The 17,312-nt window shown below is 36.0% G+C and overlaps 2 protein-coding genes across 2 annotated transcripts in view; both read left to right on the forward strand.

Moving 5' to 3' along the window:
• LOC136835066 (uncharacterized) overlaps positions 1-17,312 on the forward strand; it is a 658,594-nt gene that overhangs the window by 467,122 nt on the left and 174,160 nt on the right. The gene's annotated exons all lie outside the window — the stretch shown is intronic.
• Positions 12,663-17,312, forward strand: part of LOC136836365 (uncharacterized) — a 96,262-nt gene continuing 91,612 nt past the window's right edge. The window contains exon 1 of the mRNA XM_067100557.1: positions 12,663-13,324. The gene's annotated coding sequence lies outside the window, so the exon portion shown is untranslated. The remainder of the gene's footprint in view (positions 13,325-17,312) is intronic.

Here is a 17,312-nt window from a genome sequence, read left to right on the forward strand (position 1 = left end):
ACCAGGTTTCAACAGCCTCAGAAAGATTGAACGTTGACCTTAAATGCATTTTCAGTCTTTTTAATTTCCAAATTAAATAAGCCTATCCAGTATCGATTTTCCTGTTTTTCGTCTTTTACTAAATTCCATCTGAAGAGACTCTGTACGGGACATTATAGACCCTAAATATTTGGGAGACTCGACCTTATTAATAATTTCTCCTAGTGTTATTTCAGTCTTGCCTGTCCTGATGATTTTTGTTCGTAGACTTACCCTAAGTCCCATTCCCTTGGTATATTCTGAGTCTGTCGAGTTTCTAATGTCATTTCAGTGTAAACCGTTTCTTCCATCTCCAAACACTTTTATCATTATAGAATCTTTGAGGAGGACAGACAACAAAGGAGCATAAGATCCTCCTGTAACATTCTACTATTTACTGCAACTTCACTTTCAAGACTCCAACAACATTAAAGTTTCATCTCAGTCATATGCAGTTTCAGTTAGTTTAGCATATATAACTAAAATACCATGGTGACATAAGAACTTCCATAATAGTATTAAATGGGGTTAAGTCCTTTCTCATAATCAACGGAAGCCATCAGAAGGGATTTTTAAATTACAAAAATGCTGTAAAAAATCTTTTACAAAAATATTTGACATATGCAACTTCATCCTTTACTCTGGTATATCTCTGAGCATGTTATCAGTTTCTTTCTCCTGCCAGTTTAGGATGATCATACTAAATATTTTTCACCACGACCAGCGGCATTACAAATCATCTATGCTACTATATACAACAAGTTAAAATTTCTTTGGGATTCTTGCCATGAGTTTATTCCACATTCCATAGTTAGCGTAGGCGGCGTCATTTAATATTCCTATTAAATCGTCCGAGGTGTGCATCCTTTCTAGATCTGTACTGTCCATCTCTTGAGTTTCTTTATTCTTGATTTCACTTCACAAATCTTGTTTTCATTTATAAGCACGTTGTTACAGGTGAGACAACAGTTGTATCCATCACCCTACTCCTCAGCCATCACCATGAGGGCTTTATGGGTGCCATGTGAGGCTGACGGGGCCATATCTTCCAGTGAGGGACATACAGAACCCTTACATCAATAGAACCCTCATCACTTGTAGATCTGTGGGATAGCCAGAAGAACCCTTGACCATGTCTCCCTCTTAAGTACCTCTGATAAAGGGAGGAGCCATCTCTGATAAGAAACTCAACTCGCTCTTACTCAACCCCAGTGGTTGATGGTCATAACGAGAGTGACAGCTGGTATACGCAAACTAGCAGGAAAAAGGAAAGAGCTATTCATGCGCTTAAAGGACCTCAGTTTAGTAATTAGGGAACATCTCGTTAGAAAACGGAGGAGAGAAGTCCTGTATTATCCATGAGTTGCTTCTCTGGATGATCACAGATGCCTTCTGGGTTCCCAAACTAAACTGGCAGTGCTGAAAATTTTGCATCCCCTGGCTTGGCTCGCACCCTGCAACGTTTCCGAGCCTGTTGGACATAGCATAGGAGGTAATAGCCTCCCTTCAAAGGTTGATGACAATCTTAATGATGCCCATCAATTTCGCAAGAGACCATTTGTCGAGACAGTGAAGCAAACCTCTTATGTATCCAACAGAAAGGGTCAAGGAGATGTTCAACGAATATGGATACTAAAACATCACCCTGTGCTCTGGTAGTTAATGAAAAGAGTTCGGGGAGTTGATATCCAAGGGAATGGGTAGCGTCTACGACTCGTGTGTTTACCAGAATCGATAGAAAAGCCAATAGATAAATGTTGTAAAAGTGATGTACAGGTAAAGTATAGGAATAAAAATTTGTAAAACTGAGTAAGTCATGGGTATTTTGCATGATGTTTCTTAGTACTAAAATCCATGAACTTATTCACCATTTTCAGTTGGTGTCCTCAATCATTCTAAGTGATTCAAGATATTGTAAAAGGAGATACTTAATGGCAATCCAGTAGAACAAGCTGACCACTGATTTTGTGACAAAGCTTTATTGGCCACTGGCAAGATGATCCCTCTACAATAGTGACTGGTTAGATCCCTTCATAACAGGAATGATGGTCGATGATTTGGATGCTTATTGAAGATCATTTGCTGTTATATCGAGTGCCGCTAGAATTGCAATATGACAGGTGACTTTAACGAGGCCTAGAATTAAATACCTATTTCCTGGTGGCCTTTTTTGTTATGTGTCTCCGGGTTTTACTGAAATTATCATATTAGCACCGTATCATACAGGCATGTATGTGGCTGAGTTTTATCTGAGTAATTCACGTATATTAAGGAAGCTAAAGTCCTCACGAAAATAAGTGATTGATGTCTGGCTTAGTTCTTTTGTAGCAACCTCTTATTCTTGACAGATGGATGGTTTGTGAGTGAAAACAGAGATGTCGTTTTGTTCTTCAAATATAAACGTAGCCCTTGTTAGTTTTTTTCGAATGGTACTTTCCTGTTTCGACGATGAAACAATTGATAGATTTTTTAGCAGTCATGATGATGATAGTAGATGTATGGCATTATTAAACAACTGTTCTTTTGTTATGTCTCTGCGTGTTATTGATGAGGTACTGTTTACCAAGGAATTTTTTTATTCCATTCGATGTTGCACTGTCGTTGAACCCACTTTTCATAGTGAAATAGGTGAAATACTCCAGATCCACATGAATAAACCATCAGGAGGAACAGTGTGACAGGCACCATCGAAGATTAACTGCAAAAACGAGTATGGTCTTTCTCCACCCTACTTTGTATTTCGCTTTAATCACTGGGTTTCAGATCCTTATGTTGGCATTTCGTTTTATTATTGGTGTTGTTAGAGTCTTCTCTTCATAAACGCTTGCAGCTGTTATTAATTGGTTCCTTAATAACAGTCATATGAATATATCTCTGACAGATAGGACATCATAAATCACTATTTCCGTTTCAAAATGAGTCATCACTAATCTTAAGGACTTCTCCATCATATTTTATTATGCTTTAATGGATTTGTATAGTTATGCGGAACATAAATACTCGTGTAATTGTAATACAATTATTGCTTTTCTAAATGCCATGACTTTAAAAACATGTTCATAAAATGAATGGCGGCATTTTCTCATTAAATCATTCGTGAAATGAGTACCATTCAGGTATCATTAGGCGAAAGTATCCTACAAAATAGAAAGAAGGTTTGTTATGGCAATTTGTTCTCTCATTATTTTTGATTGGCTTCGTTTGTTAATTTTAATGCTAACGAATGTACAATGGATTCTCGGGAAATAAGTCTAAAATATTACCTTTTCAAATTGTCATATACATTGTGTATTTTTAGAAATGTTTTGTTTTGTAAAATGAACTGAAATCTATTTTACGTATTTCTCAGGTAAGCCATTTTGCGGGGTAAACCCACTGTACCATAAGTGGTCATGAGGCATTCTGCTATGAAGTTGGTACCGTATGGTGAGTACCCCATTTAGTTTCTAAAAGTGCAGACATTTTTCAACCGTTGTATAAAAATTTACTCGCAGTTTGAGGTTTTGAGTACTTATATTTGCAGTTAGGCTCATTTCACTAAGCATAAACCGTGGTATATAGATAAAAAGAACGAGCAGAAATGTTCCAATCTGGTTCAAGTACGAGCAAACGGTACTTTTGCCCTCTCAAATTTTTTTAAACCTTGATTTAGGTGTGTTTCCGTTGTATTTAGGCGCTTAGCTACTTTCTTAATGAGATGTCACCATAGAAATTGGGATTTTTTATTGTTCCGCATTGTCTGACCGTATTGAACAGTGTTATTTTACGAAAGTACTTTAGTGAAATGTTAAGTAATTGTAAATACTACAAAAGAATCAATTTGAGTAAACGTACAATAAATAACGACACTAGAAACTGTGCTGAATGTTTACTAAACAAATCAAGCGCCTTTTGTATTCGTAGTAACTTAGACTTTACTAACATCCTTGGGTGTTGTGGTCTACTGATTATATTTATTTTAGTTTCTATGCTCAGTGTTATTTATAATGTCTATAGTACTCAAGAAGTGGTTGAGGGTTTCTTATTTTTTTTCTCTTCGTTATCAGTTCAGCTTCTGTATCTCGTAGATGTCTGAGTAAGGTGAAACCAAAGTAGTCATCTTGGTTTTCTCCTATAACTTTATTTTTAACCTCTCCTAAAGTTCCAGAGAAAAACTGTGGTGCTCTGTCTAAGAGTCGAGTTAATTATCACTAATGGGAATAATTCATAGGTCTCAGTTTCTGTTCAATTATGAGCTCATTCTTTCACCTGTGCTTCCCTGTGCTTCAGTATACTCACATGAATTTTGACTCGATCGTCTCTCATTTACAAGTGTTTCATTTTTCATTTAAAGATGAGAAAGGAGGTAGATTCATTCTGACTTGCTGTATGGAATGATGAAACGTGATCCGCCTCTGAGGACGAAGTTCTTGGATCTATGTTCTCTCCCTTGGAAACGCTCGTTTGAAACTTGTGATGGTAATCTGATCCTTCTTTGCATCAGGAACTTTGCACCAGCTTCCAGTTAACCTATTTGAGTCTCTCTCTCTCTCTTCTTCTTCTTCTTCTTCTTCTTCTTCTTCTTCTTCTTCTTCTTCTTCTTCTTCTATGGCTGCATGTATGAGTATGCGTAAATTTGCGTGCTCACACTCGCACTAGCATGCACATGCACAGCCAAACAAACGAAATCACGCATGCAGACACATACCCTATGATTATGCGGTTATAAAAGGTACAGTCTGCAGAAGTTGGTATCGTGACCGAGTGGTGCAGCATTAAGCTCCCGTTTTCTATGCCCTTGGATTCCTCCCAGTTTTCCACCCACCAGTACACCCATCTGTGAATGGGCGACAGCTTGTGGTAAGGTCAAGTTAAAGACTTGAAGTACGGAAAAGGTACATGCTAAATTAAACACAAACACACACACACCTATATAATATGTATATATATATATATATATATATATATATATATATATATATATATATATATATATATATATATATATATATATATAATTCGCAAACAAATAGAAGTTTATTTGTATATTAGCTTGTTGAATAGGCAGTTGCAATAAATAGAGGTTCGAGTTGTAGAGGAATCGGCTAATTCTGGTTGTAAATGTTAAAACATGTAACATGGATAAATGGGAAGTGAGAGCAGCATATATAAAGTAGATGGATAAAAAGTGAGTTAGGATTAGACGATGAAAATGAAGTATTAGATGCATTTGCATACATAGGAATTGTGGGTGCAGGAGCTGACTTCTGGTGAAGACAAAAAAGAGATTGTTTAGGGTCCAGTCGCATAATGAAAGAGTTTACCATGTACACATATAAAAGATGATGGGTAAGAAAATCAAGAAAAATGGAGTATGGAACGTGGAATGGCCGGTGATTGTAAATGATGTATTACTGATAAAGGATAATGAAGAAAAAATACAGAAGTATTGAACTTTTTACAAGAACATTAAGATAAAAAAAATGCTAGCTAAAATAAGGGTAAATTGTAAAAGAAACGCGTAAAATGCAAGAATGAATGCTGATGTAGATGGAGGAAGAATTGCAGTTGATTTGTATGGGAATTTAAGGGGTAAATGTAAGCATAATGGTAAGATGAGGGAAGAGAATACATAGAAGAGGTGAGGAGAAAATGGTATCAGGTTGTCAGCAAAAGATCTAAACAGCATTAGCCTACAGTGTTAACGTTAGGCAAGGATGTATGTAGGACGGGATTATAGATTGGATGTTAAATGGGAATAAAAGCAAAAGGTTGAAGTTTCGGTAAACTGTTTGGATAGTATGTTATGTTAGAGGCAGTGGAAGGAGAGATATATGAAAATACGTAGCAGAAATGGTGAAAAGATTAAAGAGTTAGAAAAGATAGATAACAGGGTTTTTGTGATGGACTGGAATATAGAATTTAGGCCAAAAGGCCAAGCACTGGGACCTATGCGGTCATTCAGCGCTCAAAGGGAAACTGAAGAGTAAAAGGTCTGGACGGTGTAACAGAAGGAAAGCCTCGCAGTTGCACTATGAAACAATTTGTTAGAAGAGGGTGGAAAGTAAGATGGAAGAGAATATGAACGGAGGTACAGTAAAAGGAAGAACGTGTTCTTTCTAACTTGTTAGGAAGAAGGCGTCGAAGAGGCTAAAATTTATTCTCTCATATAATTGCCAGTTACATTAACAACCATACATATCACGTCAGTATACTGGCTTTATATAAAAGTGTACATTTTCTGCCGTGTTGTGGACAGTCATATGTACTTGTCTAGCTTCAGATACCATGGATGCGAGTTCATATCCACTTGAAGGGTGAAGCTTATTCGCTCATATAATTGCCACTGACAATAGTTAACGTGTGTCTATTAATGGACGTTCACGTGCATATATGTACTTTTTTATTTGCCCAAGTTTCGACTTCCTGCATATATATATATATATATATATATATATATATATATATATATATATATATATATATATATATATATATATATATATATATATATATATATATATATATATATAAATATATATGCTAAGTTTATTTCCAGTCTATACGGTTATGGATTTCGGAACTAAATATATATTTACATTCAGTGTGCATTTTAGAATATTATATACATATTCATTTCATAAAAGAGCATTAGTCTACAGTGTTAACGTTAGGCAAGGATGTATGTAGGAAGGGATTATAGATTGGATGTTAAATGGGAATAAAAGCAAAAGGTTGAAGTTTAGGTAAACTGTTTGGATAGTATATGTTATGTTATGTTAATATCTGTCGGGTACCTTATGAAATATCTATTTTTCTCAGAACTCTTAATATCTAATTTTAAACATTCAGTAAACAAAACACATATGTCTACGTACTGGTTATGAATGCTTTCAGTATATATATGTTTATATTAAAAGCTTTTCTGTTGCATACTTTGCCTGAGAGAAATGTTATTAAAACGTATTAACATTAAATCTTGATAAAGATATTTTCTACTTTATGGTGTTATGAGCGAAGAGTTTATTTTTTGATAATATTTTAGAGAATAGCCATTTGAAGAGTATTATGCTTATAACACCGTTGTTTGGAAAATAAATGTTAACTTTTGACTACATGCATAAGCTTCCTTAAACTTCCTTTAGGCTATCGTTTGTTTCACGCTTATATCATTTTTACTTTCATGAAGATCTCTAATAAGATCCCCTTATATAGGTATTAGAATAAAGCTTTAAAGACAAGCATCACTATCAAAAGATATAAAGCTATTTATGTGCGTATCTGTAGATTTTTATTTTTGTCCCCTTGTCAGAGGAAAGGTAGGTGCGGAAAATTGATGCTTTGATAACAGACGCACGTACACACACGTACACACACGAACATATATGTATACATATACATATATGTGTATATATATACATATACATATAAGCAATATTAAATATGTGACATTTAGTTGATTGTGGTGACTCGCAGCCAGTGTAGAGAGGACATGCGGCTAGCAACTTCTTATACAATTATTCTTGCCTTTTTTTTTCTCGCGCTCCAATATTCTGCAAAAGCTTTTCCTTTTCTACAACAGCAATAACAATAGAAATGATGATGATGGCTTCATTATGTATGCATACGTTTTGTACGTATGGATATGATTATTCGCTGTTCTTATTCAAATAACAATTACATAAACACTTCTACACTGTTTCCAAATAGGTAAGCAAATTACTCCTATAACAATTATGTTATAATGTAGCCTTCAACATACACCTTGCTTTGTATTGACCATGTGCTTGTATGTTTGATGCCAATCCCAAATCAGTCACAAGATGTTCATTATAAATGTTAATTTTTAATATTATAAGATGTAATATATATTGGTTTTGCAACAATGAAGCAGTTTAATCTTATAGGTACTTGTTTCCGTGTTCGTCTTGGTCCCTGGTGACTGAACCTGAAAATGCACCGATTGAAAAGTTTTCATTCACGGATGGCTGATGATCGAAAAACATAAAGTAACAAAACAAAAGAGAAAGGAAGAAATGAGCAATTTTGGATTGATACTCAAGGCAATGGGTTAGTAATTTATTTACACTTTTAATGTCTAAAATTTGTTTTATCATCAGGTACTTGATATTGTTACAGGACATCTGATCGTTTGTTCTAATTCCGTATGGAAAATACTGTTCCAAAGCATTTTGTTTGACAATAAAAGCAACTACTAAGCCCTGAAAATAACATTTGAAAGTCTTTTTATCACATATTTCAAACTTTGCAAGAAGAATCTATATTGCCGAGAGTGCGCTCGCCGATGGTTACTGAATAATAAGAGATTTGAGTATTTAATTGCAACATTGCCACTTTAACTCCTTCAAAGATCGTCGGTGCAAAGTTTGCTTGTTGGCCCAAAGTAAAGATGGCAGGAGGAGACGCAGTGACACGAGGAGGAAATATGGTCTTTAATTTGTGTGTATTTTTAGTGAGAAATATATCGGAAGAGGCAGCTCATTGGTGTTGGAGAAATACCAGGGACCTCATAAATTTGGAACGCAAATTCCCCTCGCTTTAAATTGTTTTGGAGAAGTCTGGGAAAGAATGAGAATGGCAGCCGTGTTAAGAATGTTCGATTCAGGAAACAGCTCTCTCTCTCTCTCTCTCTCTCTCTCTCTCTCTCTCTCTCTCTCTCTCTCTCTCTCTCTCCCTCTCTCTCTCCACAGCCGTAAGATGAATTTGGCACAGTTTAACCTTTATTTGTTGGCGTCTCAGGGTGTAATCTTGGCAGTCACGAAGGCAGACGTGACTTGATTGCTTTTAAAAAAGTCTGGACTTTTATTCCTACTAAATTACTATGCATTCTTTACGATACCTGTTATTATTATTATTATTATTATTATTATTATTATTATTATTATTATTATTATTATTATTACACAAAATTTCTAGCAAGTCAACCTTAACGAGTGGGTACCCCGAAGCTATTTCATTGAGTGGGTCGAGGTAGTACCCTTGTCCTGTTCTGAGTCACTGAACTTGCATTTACTTTATTTATGTGTTGTTTGTTGTCTGTTCCAAATTTTTATCTAAAATGCTTGAGGCTCAAGGTGTTGAGGAATCCGAAGGTTTTTAACTTGTTGCCATCGTTGGTCAACTAAGGAGAGACGAGCAGCGATAAACCGGTTTTATTACACTACTAAGGAGACATCTCTTCATCTGTAGACGTATGCCCATGTGATCCGCTGTTTTTGGTACCAAATTATTTATCACTTGTTGTTGCAGTATTTTTTCAAAATGCTTTACATATTTTAATATATATAATATAATATATAATATATATATATATATATATATATATATATATATATATATATATATATATATATATATATATATATATATATATATATATATATACATACACACACACACACACAGTATATGCATGTACTATATATATATATATATATATATATATATATATATATATATATATATATATATATATATATATAATTGAGAAGATAGATAGACAGATAGATAAGTTTGCGCTCAGTGTTAGAGCACTGAGGCCTCATAAGCAAGGCCCCTGGTTCAATACTGGTCTACTGCCATCAGTCGATCTCATAAATGGTATCAGCGTCAGCTGGGTTCAAGATAAAGGAATAGGGCTACCAACCTCATACCTGCTATCCATTTCAGGGGCCGCGAGACATCGTTTTTCTCAAATATCTTTCAAACCAATTATTTGATCGAAATGGTACTTTGACACAGTGTACAAGACACCTCCTGCTAATTTTTGGTAATATAGTGCATTGTCAAATGGTGTTAGTTAAGGCGTTTACTCTTGACTTTTAAAGGCAAAGCCGCACGAGTCAGCAGGACTAATCTACAGAATCGGACGCTTGCTATCCCCCATAGACAGGAAAGAGATGGGGAGGCCAGGAAAGTGAGTTGAGGGAGGGATCAGGAGGGAAAGGTAGAGGGAGGGACGGGATTGGGATAAAAGACGTTCAAATGCATAGTTTGGTGATGCTTGGCAACACCTTGTAAGTCAAGAGTAAACGCCTTAATTTTAAAATTTGGCAATGCACTATTTTACCAAAAATTAGTGGGAGGTGTCTTGTACACTGTGTCAAAGTACTATTTTGATCAAATTATTAGTTTGAGAGATATTTAAAAAAAACGACGACTCGCAGTCCCTGAAATGGGTAGTAGAGACTTGTTTACAGCCATAAGATTGTATACCCATATAAAGTTTAACCCCTCTAGAGGGGAGGAAAGTTTTTTGGTGGAAAATATATATAGATTTCAGTGTTTTGGTATTATGCTCACCAGTCGTATAAGAACACCCGTGTTAGCATCTTTGGAGTGAATTGAGCAATATGGTTGACTGATATTCTATAATTTGCTTCCTCTTACTACTCAAGAAATCGGAATTCCGGACAGCCTTAAGAATCTGTCAATAATGGAATTTTTGCTTTGTCTCACGATTTCCTTTGAAACGCTCCCACTTCAGCAGTAATAATGATAGATATCATTTCAGTGGAAAATTATTTTCTATCAACTCTTTGGTCTTATCTCCGTGTAAATGTTTAGTCATTATGATTCTGAAGGAAGGAAGAATGCTTTATTTACTCTCCGTAAGTCAAATTTTTTTCTTATGGATGAGAATAGATTTTTTTTGTAAGTAAAACTGCTTGAAACGAAATGAACAGCTTTGCTGTAGTTATAATTAATTTTCCTTATTTTCTCTCTCTTATATATGTACATATGCTTACATACATACATATATTATATATTATATATTGTATATATACGCATGTGGAAGTATGTGTTCACAGACATTAAGCCACAAATATTTGATGATTTCAGATTCACTATGCCAGGGGAATAATTTAAACCCAAGGGAAGTAATAAGTGGTAAATGCATCTACCTGGGCCTAAGTTGAACCCTGACCGGGCAGATGCACTGATAAGTTCTAGTTTCCCTTGGGTGTAAGTTAGTTCCAGGGTATTAACGGATATTTTTGCCTTACTGGTTATAAAAGTTAGACAAAATGTCGTATATATATATATATATATATATATATATATATATATATATATATATATATATATATGTATGTATGTATATATATATATATATATATATATATATATATATATATATATATATATATATATATATATATAAAATGGTTTATAGAGATACAGTGTGGAGGATCATGAGTATTAATAGTATGGCACGGTAAATAATTTGTAGGCGCAATTAAAAAGTGAGCATAGTGTGTTTTTGTTAGAAAATGTAGAAGGAGGGTGAATATTTGTGAATGAAATTGGTTCTGAGATAAGATTGTGTTATATTTTCACGATTCTTTCTGATCTTTACGGATTGAAAGACGTAACAGTTAGAGAAAGGACAAACAAAGGTGCGGAAAATAAAAAATGAATAGGTTATGAATAGAGTGTTGAATGGCTGATGTCCTTAGGTTATATACTGCATCTGCTGCATTCATTGTGTAATTTCTAGAACGTGGAGGAATCACCTGCGCATAAACCTTCCATGAGATCAGCTGCTTTATACATCAGCATTGAAAGACTGAGACATTAACGCCTATCTTGCAAGCACTCTCACGCATCCTTTCTTTACCAGATATATGGAGTTGTCACCTTAATTCAGTATTAGGTCATCGTTATCATTCAACTTCCTCACTGGGTATATTTTAAAGACCATAATCCGTATTATGCATGATTGTTAATATTTCCGCGCAGTAATTTTAACATGACTTTTGTAGCTGGCACCTGTAAAATTCACAGTTCATTTATTACCAGAAACAAACTTTCACTCACCGTATGATAATAGCGTGGAAAGTGGAGGTAATGAATATGTACCCCTATTTAACACTGCTTACGTATCCTTCGCGAAAATTTTTGGCATATATCAGATGAAAATGAAATTGCAGGTGGGCTGAGGAATCTGAAACGATTCCCCGTAAATACCAGTAGTTAGGCTAAAATACGGCGTTACGAGGATATTATGAATACTAACGGCGTGTCCCTCTCCTTCGGTCTTGAATTTATTGCCTCTCTCTCTCTCTCTCTCTCTCTCTCTCTCTCTCTCTCTCTCTCTCTCTCTCTCTCTCAAAGATCGATTTGGAATTCTGAATAATATTGTGCATGCGAATTAATTAACGACAGTGATAAACAAAAGATAGGAACTTGAGTGAAATTCGTAAGGTCGTTACACGTCAGCATACATTGGTAGACAGTATTTTTGTTATTTGTAATGTTTAATGTCAGATAGCATTTTTTCCAGTACTTGTCAGATGATTTTGTAGGGTTATGGCAATAACGATAAGTGTCAAAAGCAACTCAGTTTCTGAACTGTGTTTATTGCTGACTTATTGTAAGCTCTGCAAATGGATATCTTAATCAAAAATTAGGTTCTGTTCTTTAAGATTAATCACGGGAATATAATATTCAGAGTTACGGAAAACCACGCCGTCTAATTCCTTGATAGGGGAGGTCTGCCATACAGTCTGCCCGATTTGGCCCCTGGTTGGCACTACGACGACATCGGGCCTGGGTATTTGGCACTCGTGCTGGGATACCCTTGCTCATCCCCCTCCCCTCCCCTCCCCTCCCCTCTCCACCTTTCAACTTGTGCACTCTTCAGTGTTGATTGTGATAGCGAGTCAGTGGCTTGTCGTTTGCAAGTGTGGTCGTCTTCCGCTTTTGTCGTAGTCGTCGCTGTGTCGTCAGCTTTGCTGTCCTGCTTTCTGAAGTGGAGGATTGCCTTATCACTTTTTTCAAGCGACTGAGACGACGGGAAGTTCTTTAGTGGATATGTGACTATATTAAGCGACTTCTTGGAGTGTGTGTGTGTGTTATGATTGTGTGTGTGTGTATATTTGTGTTTACAGTTAGAAAGTTGATATTATTTTAAGATTGTGAAATCTTTGACCTCATTTGTCACGTGATTTTGTAAATTGGCATTTCGTCATTGGTTTATAGTAAACGACTGAAACCTCCTCCGAATAGGAGAATATAATTATTAGAAAAAAGTTCTCTGATAGATGGGAATTAATAGAAAATAAATGGTTGGTTAATACGTGCCATTGCTATGGACATACAAAGAGACAATCTTTTGTCATAGAAGGCAATTCAAAAGCAGTTTGAATATAGCTGAAAATCTTTGGTGTCACAGTGTGAGCTTAGTGCTGCAGTGAAGTCGTTCTTGATGTAACTTGACCCAAGCACAGTCTTGTATGTGTTTTTCTTAGACATGAAGGTCGTCACCAGAAGCCGAGGCTTATGACTAGTGCTATATATTTGGGTAAAGTATCTCCTAACTGTGAGATTATTCCTTCTTGTTTTATACACGTTGCCCACTGTAATTTCCATGGTCAGTTTGGAGACTGATTGTTGCTGTGTGTTTTTAAAATTATTGAAATGAAGGACTGATTTATTGCATAAAAACTCTTGTTTTAATTCTGTGCTCCAGTGCTCTTTACCGGCCAGTAAATTTTGTCGTCCCTTGAAATATAATTTTTCCTTCTAATCATTTAGCTGAAGGGAAATTCTGGTACGTGATATGCAAGTTCGAAGTACACTGGAGTCGAAGCTGCATTCAAGAGACCGTGATCGCTCTCCTTATCACTAAGTAGCTTAGTTTCAATAGGAAATTGCCAGAGAATATCTTCATTTGATATTAATTAAAGGGTTTATGGGTGTACATGTTGTGTTTTATTACAAAACAAATTTCGGTCACGAAATGGTAATAAACACCTTTAGGACCTTAAGACTTGAAACTAATTTTGAGGATAACTGAAATTTCCAGAAATAATATAAATTTTGGAATAAGCCAGAAAATTACTTGAAATCAGATTAAATACATTGATTGCAGTTCCTAATATACTTCTTATTGTGTACTGGGTTATTTATTAGTTAGGTGTAGTTTTATCTGCATAATTTCATCAGAAAAGTGAGGTAGTCTAAATTAAAATCGGCTGCTTTCTTATTCATGAATTATTCATAATAATGATAATAATGTATATTTTTTCCTTTTTTACTATTTCATGAAAAAGTGGAAAATTTTAATGTTTACAAAAGTGTAATACTCGAAAGTAATCAAGTTAATCCCCAGACTCCAATTCTTGCATCCGTGACCTTTGATGTTGAGACCACCAGTTAAACTATGTAAAACCAAGTGTGTTTTGTGTTTGTTTCTTCGACCTTGCTCAATAGAAAAACTGTTTGATCCCTTGAGATTACCGGTGATAGGTCGTTAATAACACTATAGATTTGAAAGCATGTAATCAGTTATTCGCTCTGGACTGTACCAGACTTAACTAATAGTTCCTGTTGTGGCTACAGTCAGAATAAATATCAGCGAAAGTATATCCTAAAAATGAAAAGCTTTACCTGATAAATTTTAATGCATGCAGTTTTTTGTTTTACAAAATATTTTATATCTTGAAACTTTAAGCTTTATGCAAAATATTTTATTTTATATCTTGAAAATGCGAATGGTTGCAACCCGCCATTTGCCAAAATATTGGACATTGAATGATCATTTAACAGCCACTGTCACATGCTTAAAAAAAAGGATCACCCCCTCCTCCCTCTAACGTTCTAAGGTCACCTATAGTTTTTGAGAGTAACAAGTGCCATTGCAATAGGAGAAAGAATAGTTTTATAATTAGAACGTGTTAGTAACAAAAAAAGTACAGCTGAGAGCACCAATATCACTGAAACTATACAGGAACTATGCTGATAACTGAATTTATAGAAACCAGTGCTAACATGAACAGTAAAGAAAACGAAAATCAATAAGCTGTGAATGCATTGTCCTAATGTGATAGCACATAGTCACAGTGAGTCACACTAAAATGTGGGAAAATACTTGGATTGTGGAAAAATACCGGATGAAATGTGAGATGTGGTCCCTAGTTATGTGATGTTGCCTAAACGTTGATAGGTCATGTATTTGATGTTGTGTGATTGACCGCTCACCTTCATAAAACCATTTGGTTGACACTATTGACGAGGTCAAGCTACTGCAACCAGGACTACCTCCTTAGAGTGGTCTGATGGTCTGGGTGTCGTGACGGGTTAGTTCTCAGAGTCCCTGTTTATAGGCTGGGGTCAGAATGAGAATAGTCGTTGCTAGTAATTGTTGTCAGTATAGGGTGTTTGTACTATCTAGATGGTAAAACCATGACTAATTTTAGGGGACAACATTGATGCTGGCCCCAGTTATAAATTTTTGAAAGGCTTCTGGCTTGAACGAAAAGAGCTGCTAGTTTCATAAAGTGATTTTAGTTTTATGTAAAAGAAAACTGAGATGGCTTTGTCTGTTTTCTGTCCGTCCTCAGGTCTTAAAAACCACTGAGGCTAGAGGGCTACATACCAAATTGCAGCCCTCTTAGCCTCAGTAGTTTTTATTTTATTTGAGGTTAAAGTTGGCCATGGATCGTGCGTCTGGCACCGCTTTCCGGAGGAGTCGCCGACGCACCTTCACTTGACCGCATCTGGGGAACAACTGAGCGCTGCCCGGTCGTAGCTGAGAGTTTCGTAGTGCAGCACATCGATTGGCTCGTAATGATGTCAATCGAATACAATTACAGGAAGATCGTGACACTGCGGCTTGTCGAGAGGCTCGTCTAGATGCTCAAAGGTTTTTTAAATTCGATTTGGTAGCTTTTTATTTTAATTTCGATTTGGTCAGCCTAGGAGCACAGGCGACCACCGGGCCATGGCTGAAAGGTTCATGGGCCGCGGCTGAGAGTTCATGGGCCGTGGAGAGTTTCATACAGAATTATACGCTGTACAGAAAACTCGATTGCGCCGAAGAAACTTCGGCGCATTTTTTACTCGTTAAATCTTATTTACGGCGATTTTAACTCCATTAGTTATTAAATCTCTTCGCTTTTACCTATTTAAACATTGATCATCATTAGAATATCTGCTTTTAAACTCATTAATTTCATATGTTAGACGGAAATGTTAATGGAGCTTTTGGTATTGTTCAAGAACACCCCTCAGTGCGGTTAACCTCAAGTGAAGAAAAACTTTCGAATGAATATTATTTAGGAGGTACCTAAACGTTGTCCCAAGGAAAGGGGTACTGTTAAACAAACAAAAACGGTCACTATACATTTAGTGCTCGTGAATTAGAGTAGGTATTTAATAGATCTTGTTCAATGGCAGGTGGTGTTCCCAATAATAATAATAATAATAATAATAATACAAGTAGTCTCAATGACAGTCAAAGGGTCGGCTAGATCGTAATGGTCAGGCAGTTTGAATCTGGAGTGCACCGGCCAGTTCACAGCCTGATTCAAGATGACGTCACTGTGAAAATTTTTTCTTTTGCTTGGGAACGCCACATAATTCTCCTATAACTTAGCATTAATTGGTCCTGCGCAAGGACTAGCATTAATTGGTCCTGCCTAGGACAAAGGCGAATAACTTGCAAAAGTAATTTCCACAGAATTGAGTGCTCATGTGCGAAAAAATCGGGATAATATTAAAGAGAATCACAAAGCGAGCCAAGTGACGTGACTTACAACCTCCCTTTCATATCTATACCATATAGAAACATCTATATGGTCATGACTTTTTAGGAGTTGATTAAAATTTCGGTTTAATCAATATTTTCCTCTTCACCTCATTATTTTAAATAATGGCTATCAAGAGTCTTAAATAAAAAGACCATCTTTACTCCAGTGCACGTTGATAGTTCAGTGCTACGAGTACTTTTAACGTTTAATAATTCATAGAGTTCATAGGTTTGCTGTCCATCACAAACTCCTTCATTTTTTTTTAGTATTTTTAGGATTCAAAGGTAATACATTTCATAATTTTTTCCGAAAGTTTAAAAGAATTTCGTATTTTGCCCGAAGATCCGAGTTCCAACCATTGGGAATCTCTTCGCTGTTTGTCCATGATGCCATCACGACTTCACAGTGCCATAAGGGGTGCCATTTATCTCCGGCCCCTCTTTCGGCTCTTCCGACTGTCGTAATACAACTCACCCTTCATATGACGTTTCTAACCTTGTGAACAACCTCGCGAACATTCTTTGCCCAGACGTTGTGTACTTTACTGCTGTGACATCCTTATGTCGTGCTGACGCCAGGTCGTGTAATGTACTGTGACCCAACCCGTTTAGACCTCTTTGGCTCACACTCTACTTCTGTCACCGATAATAATGACACTCCACTTTCTTACTGAAAACTTCTTGTTTTTGATGCTTTAAGGAGAAGTTACAGCTGTCTCTCATTTTTCTCTTAAAGGAGCTTACTGGTATGATTGTCAAA

This window comes from Macrobrachium rosenbergii, chromosome 4, assembly GCF_040412425.1.
Source record: "Macrobrachium rosenbergii isolate ZJJX-2024 chromosome 4, ASM4041242v1, whole genome shotgun sequence".
In the NCBI taxonomy this organism is placed as follows: domain Eukaryota; kingdom Metazoa; phylum Arthropoda; class Malacostraca; order Decapoda; family Palaemonidae; genus Macrobrachium; species Macrobrachium rosenbergii.